The following is a 7143-nucleotide window of genomic DNA, read 5'->3' on the forward strand; positions in this document are numbered from 1 at the left end:
TAAAGTGCTATGCTAATAATATAATATATTGTATGTACACCCAGCTGCTCTTAAGTCCCCTTTGGGGTGAGAAGGGTGGGATATAAATGTAGTAAATAAATAAATAAATAAATAAATAATTTTAGATTTAGGCTCGCCCAGAGTCTGAAATGACTTAAAGGCACACAACAACAATCCCAATTAACCTGACTAACTCATTGGCCAGAAGCAGGCCCACACTTCCTACTGAAATCCTGATAGCTTTATGTTGGTTAAAATTGTTTTGATTTTTAAATATTGTATTGTTTTTTCATTGTTGTTGTTTTGCAATACAAATAAGATATGTGCAGTGTGCATAGGAATTTGTTCGGGTTTTTTTTTTCAAATGATAATCCGGCCTCTCAACAGTCTGAAGGATTGTGGACCGGCCCTCTGCTTAAAAAGTTTGAGGACCCCTGCTCCACTTGGATTCAGCAATCTGTCAAAGCAGCTCCCAAAAATTGCACCTCAAAAGACATCTGTCCCAAAGAGAGCATGCTGCATGTCAGGACTGTTATTCATGTGTGCACAGAATAAACAGAGTCAACATGGTGTAGTTGTTTGGGCACTGAACTATGACTCTGAAGACCAGAGTTTGAACCCCCACTTCACCAAAGTAATTCAGGTTGGATCTACACTGCCCTATACCTAGGATCAGATGTCAGAGTATCTGCTTTGAACTGGATTATATGAATCTACACTGCCAGATAATCTGGTATAAGAAGATAATCTGAAATCAGATCCTGGGATATAGGGCAGCGCAGATTCAGCCTCACTGGCTTACTTTGGGCAAGTCACATTTTCTCAACAAAATAAATTCTTTTAATTTTTCCCATAACAATTACATTACATTCTGACACTACAGCCCAACAATATTTTGGAACAAAATTAATGTTATTGAATACACAGTGTTTAAGAACACCACATAAGATTGTGGTTTCATTCCCTCTTTATTATCCAACATATTCATTTATCCAACGTTCTGCCAACCTGTTTATGTTGAATAAGTGAGACTCTACTGTATTTGAAAATTAAATTATTAGGCCGGCAATTAAAGGAGTGTTATAAATGACTCCACTTTGTTTTGCCTTATCCTCTGTCTCTAAAGTTAGAGGACATAGGAGTTAAGCATAATGCTGTCCTTTCCCTCCCCCATACCATCTGGTTCTCTGGCAATCCTACTTTCAGACAGCTGTTGTGACAAGTCTGTGGGTGATTCTGGGTTATTTTCAATGCTATTCGACTAAAAAAGCTGCCCTAAATATACCTTTTGTGGTTTTTGAATAATTATTTTGAAAGAAAATAATTATTTTTGAAAATCTTCGACAATACAATTCTTTCTGAATATTTTAATTTCCTACATTTCATTGCAGTTTTTATTTCAAACAAGTCAGAAATTCCAGAAAATAGGAAGCCCTTGATTTCTTTACTGATAATAGAAAGGGCATAAATATCTCAAATCTTTCACCATTCGTGAAATAATTATTCTCAGCACAAATAATGTATTACAACCACTGAAGGGAGTTTTACTTTAACATTTCATAACATTTAAAACCACTAATGTTCAATTTGACACATTATTTTTCTTTATGCAGAAAATTCCTTCATGGTTGAATATTTTAAAGATGAAGCACCCAGCAGTACTTTACAGTAGTCTGGCACTGGAAACAGTTATAATACATCAATAAAGTAAAGTAATAAATGGACTATCATGGACACAATAGAGCTATACTGTAAAGTTTGATTAGTGTGGAGGCTATTTTTGGAATGGCTGTGTGTTAAATTTTTTGTTTACATTCTTTGGTTATTTTTCTCAAGGTCAATGTATAAAACATTCTGGGTTTGTCCCTCCCCTCCCCCTAACCTGCTTTCATTAACTGAGTATCTATAACAGTGTTGCTCAAAGCAATGGTCCCTGGACCAAGGCCATTCCATAAGCCCTCAGCTGCCAGCCGCCACAGAGCATCCAGAAAAGAAATATGTAATTGTAGACAATGGGCACAAATGTGGTTTCATTCCCTATAATGTCAGAAAAATAACTGTTTGTATCCCATGTCAGATAACCTTAAAAGCACTTATCTGTAACACTGGAATTGCCTGAAGAACCCAGTTTATTGATTGAGGACAAGAAACAGATTCCTTGGGTTCAGTTTTCTACTGCCCAATATTTTCACTATATCAGAGGTTGGAATTATTGCCGAACACACAGCCTTTGGGGACGGGTTCAACATGACTCTTGGAACTTCTACTGATACTCCCAAGTTAGACAAGAAGGCAAACACTCCTTTTGCTCAAAACCCCTTTGCAGAGTTGTGTAATATTTTGAGGGGTTTCCACTATGAAACACCTGCTCACACTTTCCCCACATCACCAGAAGAACCCAAAAGCGTCCACAACTGAGGTACTGTCTCTTCTGCCTATCCAAAATTATCTGCAACAATTTAGCACTTTGAAGTGAGAGAAGAAGCGTGCAGGGCCCTTCCAGACAGGCCCTATATCCCAGGATCTAATCCCAGGTTTTCTATTTATCCCAGTTTATCTGACAGTGCAGACTCATATAATCCAGTTTAAAGCAGAAAACCTGGGCTCAGCTACTGGGATATAAGGCCTGTCTGGAAGGACCCTCAGTCAGCTTATGCAGAAACCTACTGCAGTTGGTACCATCTCAAACGCTACTGATTAACTCTTATAAGGATCTTTGCAAAACTAAATACAGTATATGGGGGAGGGGGCTGTAACCAGCATAATGTATTGGTTTGAGCATTGGAGTATGACACTGAAGACCAGGATTCAATTCCTCTCTTGTTATAGAAATCCACTGAGTAATCTTGGGAAAGTCGCACACTCTCAGCCCCAGGAAGCTCCACTACAGGATCTCCACAAATTGGAAATGACTGAAAGACACACAACAAACAACAAGCACTAGCTGAAATAGAAAATTCCTTATACGCTAAACTTTTTACAAATAATTTATTAAATGTATTAGGAAAATTAAGGGAACTATACGTATCTGAAATCACCACACCAAAGCCATTTTAACAATGTCCTACTAATGTAATTAACACGGATGACCACTTGTTAAATAGGTTTCCTACTGTGTGCAACAGCTTCGGTTGTCTCCTATTTTGGTTATAAGCCTGTTGTGGTAGAATGAGTTAGTGCATTTTACAAAATAAAACAACATAGTAGTGATTTATATTTAAACATCATATGTGTGTTTGATTTTGAACCAATGCTTCGCGGATGTCAGAATTATCTTTAGTGCACAGTCTAAGCTACAATTTAAATCCACTATTTTATTGTTTTATTTCATGCGGGGTAATGCGAGAAGCCTCCTACAAGGATGGTAAAAAGATCAAAACATCCGAGCGTCCCCTGGGCAACGTCCTTGCAGATGGCCAATTCTCTCACAACAGAAGCTACTTGCAGATTCTCAAGTTGCTCCTGACACAAAAATATTGTTTTATTCAACTAATTTATGGGGATATTTGTATTTGCATCAGTCACTGCTGAACTGTAAATGGGATTAGGGTTGAGACATTCACAAAATAACATTTAAACTACAATCTTAAAATAGGCTATGAAAAAGTGAACCCTACTGAACACAGATTTACTTCAGAATAATATGCATAAGATTATATTGATTATACATAGTAAACCATGCACAGTGTAAGAGATAATACAGTACTTACAAATTCCAAGGCAACATGCCACTGTTCCACAGGAAATACTTGCAGAGTGTCATGTGTCACTGTTATTTTCAGACTCTCTTGTACTGTACTGTGCTACGTCTATTTTTATTCACTGCCAAAATTCAACACTTCAAAATAGAAGTCTAAAAGGAAATGTTACCTAAGATTTTTTGTTCAGACAATGTAAGTGTGCATAGCTTCTACTTAAACATTTTAGGTAAGATAAAGGTTTTCCCCTGACATTAAGTCTAGTCATGTCCGACTGGGGGTTGGTGCTCATCTCCATTTCTAAACTGAAGAGCCGGCGTTGTCCATAGACACCTCCAAGGTCATGTGGCCCGGCATGACTGCATGAAGTGCCATTAACTTCCCGCCAAAGCGGTACCTATTGATCTACTCACATTTGCATGTTTTCAAACTGCTATGTTGGTAGAAGCTGGAGCTAACAGCAGGAGCTCACTCCACTCCCCGGAATCGAATTGCTGACCAGCGGGTTAAACATTTTATAAACACTTTATTCAGAAGATATTTCAGCATGTTGTTAAAGTGTTTAGAAAGCCTTGTGAAGCCACAAATTGTTTCAAACACAACAAGTGATTAAAATAAAAAGTGTATGTTGAATTGTGCCTGTCCCAGGCACTGTATTTGAACCATTCAATTTGCTAGACAGCAAAATGTTACAAATGGCTCAATTTGGAAATGAACAGTGTATTCAAAAGGATGCAACACAAAACAATGCTCAACACCCACTGATGTTCATTTTCCCAACAGAAAGTAAAACCAAATTAACAGATAAAATGGGTTGTGGCGATCTAATGATTTGTCATCATATGACTGCAGATTCAACTGATGTCACTAAGGAAAGAGAAAGAGCCTATTATTTCCGGGAAGAGGAAGGAAAAAGTGGGAACCAGCTCACCAGTGAATGACCAGTCCTTGTGAGAGAAGGATTAAGCAACAGCATGGGCTGCTAATTTGTGCCTCCTACAAGTGGAGGCACTGTTTGCACCTGTGTGGAAACTGCAGTTGTTTAAGGAAAGATAGCATTACTTGCTTTGAAAAAAAAGGAAAAAAGGAACTGTTTTTCTGATGTCTCAGTTTCAGTATAATTTTGGAAATTTCTCCTTGAAGGGAAAAACAGGAGAGAAAAGAATCTTCTTCATTGACAGATGTTTCAGGTGAGAAAGGGATTAAGGAAAAGCCTATTAAACATCAAATTAGGTTATGATTTTACAAATTAAGCACCAAAACTTCATGTTATACAACAAGTTTGACAGAAAAGGTAGTTCAATACACAGTAATGTTATGTTGTAATTACTGTATTTATGAATTTAGCACCAAAATATCATGATATATTGAAAACATTGACTACAAAAATGGCTTGGATTATCCAGAGGCTTGGATAAACGAGGCTTGGATAAGTGAGACTCTACTGTACTATTAAAAAACTATTCAAGTTAAAACCATAAAAGCGTATAAAACTACGGCACCCCCCCCCCCCAACTAGATCTTAAAACACCTTCATCTTTAAACGCCTGCCTGAATAAAAAGGTTTTAGCCTGCTGCCGGAAGGACAGCAAGCAGGGGGCCATTCTGGCTTCCCTGGGAAGAAGGGAGTTCCAGAGTCAAGGGGCAGCCACTGAGAAGGCCCGTTCTCTCCTCTCTCGTTTATCCAGAGGCTTGGATAAACGAGGCTTGGATAAGTGAGACTCTACTGTACTATTAAAAAACTATTCAAGTTAAAACCATAAAAGCGTATAAAACTACGGCACCCCCCCCCCCCCAACTAGATCTTAAAACACCTTCATCTTTAAACGCCTGCCTGAATAAAAAGATTTTAGCCTGCTGCCGGAAGGACAGCAAGCAGGGGGCCATTCTGGCTTCCCTGGGAAGAAGGGAGTTCCAGAGTCAAGGGGCAGCCACTGAGAAGGCCCGTTCTCTCCTTCCCGCCGAGCGCGAGATGGAGGTGGGACCAAGAGAAGGGCCTCTCCTGAAAATCTTGTGGGATGTGTTCAGCCAGACAGCATGGATATGAACCAGCTATAGTTTATATTGATGCTATCGCTCCATGCAATCATGCTGGCCACATGACCTTGGAGGTGTCTATGGACAATGCTGGCTCTTAGGCTTAGAAATGGAGAAGTGCACCAACCCCCAGAGTCGGACACGACTAGACTTAATGTCAGGGGAAAACCTTTACCTATTTATTGTTTGATTTGTTTTGTTTGTTATGGATTTGAATGTTTGCCACTTTTGTTCTGGAAACCGCCCTGGGTCCCCTTGGGGAGACAGGGCAGGTTACAAATAAAGTGAATGGTTATTATTATTATTATTATTATCTTTTGACTTGAGTCCCAGCTCCAACATGCAAATATTACTAAAACTAAAAGGAAGGGGGGACCTGAAACCACAACCCCTTTTGGTACCATATACAGTTGCCTCACTTATCCAACATAAACAGGCTGGCAGAACGTTGGATAAGCGAAAATGTTGGATAATAAGGAGAGGTTAAGGAAAAGCCTATTAAACATCAAATTACATTATTTTACAAATTAAGCACCAAAACATCATGTTTTACAACAAATCGACAGAAAAAGCAGTTCAATACACGGTAACGTTATGTAGTAATTACTGTATTTACCAATTTAGCAGCAAAACATTGCAATGTATTGAAAACATTGACTACTACAAAGCAGACTGCGTTGGATAATACTGATAGTTGGATGAGCGATGGTTGGATAAGTCAGACTCTAGCAGGCATGGGCAAACCTCGGCCCTCCAGGTGTTTTGGACAACTCCCACAATTCCTAACAGCCTACCGGCTCTTAGGAATTGTGGGAGTTGTCGACCAAAACACCTGGAGGGCCGAGGTATGCCCATGCCTGCTCTACTGTATGTGTATGTGTGTGTTTATCTATGTACGGTATTGTATTTTTGAGCTCATTTCTTTTTGGGTTTGTTGTACCCCGCCTCCAGCTATCAGAAGAGAGAAAAGGGCGAAATGTATGTACAGTATGATGACATTACCGTAAGTCTTTCAGGGAAAGATGCTCCACCTGAATGGTCTCTGGAGGAGAGGGATGCATGAGCACTGCAAGCGCTGCGAAGGCGAAGGGCTGACAGGAGGGGAAGAAACACAGGGGAGGAGAAAAGGAAGGAAGGGGGCTGAGGGGGTAACAAGTCGAGAGGAGGAAGGCACTCACCGGCAAACAGGGCTGGGCTCCCTTTGGCAGCAACGACGGCCTCCCTCCCGCTCCCGCTCCTCCGCTCCCTCTGAGGAGAGGAGAGAGGGACCAGAGGGCGGGCCCCAAGATGGCGGCGGGAGGAGCCAAACCGTGAAGCCAGACCGCGTTTCCCCTCCAAATACAACTCCCGACGTGCCACGGGCGCGGAAGGAGCGCTCCTCCGGCACAGTCTCGCCGCAGTGCACTCT

At 40.4% G+C, this 7143-nt stretch overlaps 1 protein-coding gene across 4 annotated transcripts in view; it reads right to left on the reverse strand.

Annotated features, from left to right (window-relative positions):
• Positions 1-7068, reverse strand: part of trak2 (trafficking kinesin protein 2) — a 45689-nt gene extending 38621 nt beyond the window's left edge. For 3 of the 4 annotated variants that reach the window (XM_008120524.3, XM_008120523.3, XM_008120521.3), the window contains exon 1: positions 6914-7068. The gene's annotated coding sequence lies outside the window, so the exon portion shown is untranslated. Of the gene's footprint in view, positions 1-6737; positions 6872-6913 lie in introns of those variants that run through there. The other variant, XM_062961805.1, reaches the window with a different exon arrangement.
• Positions 7069-7143: the final 75 nt, after the last annotated feature.

This window comes from Anolis carolinensis, chromosome 1, assembly GCF_035594765.1.
Source record: "Anolis carolinensis isolate JA03-04 chromosome 1, rAnoCar3.1.pri, whole genome shotgun sequence".
Classification (NCBI taxonomy): domain Eukaryota; kingdom Metazoa; phylum Chordata; class Lepidosauria; order Squamata; family Dactyloidae; genus Anolis; species Anolis carolinensis.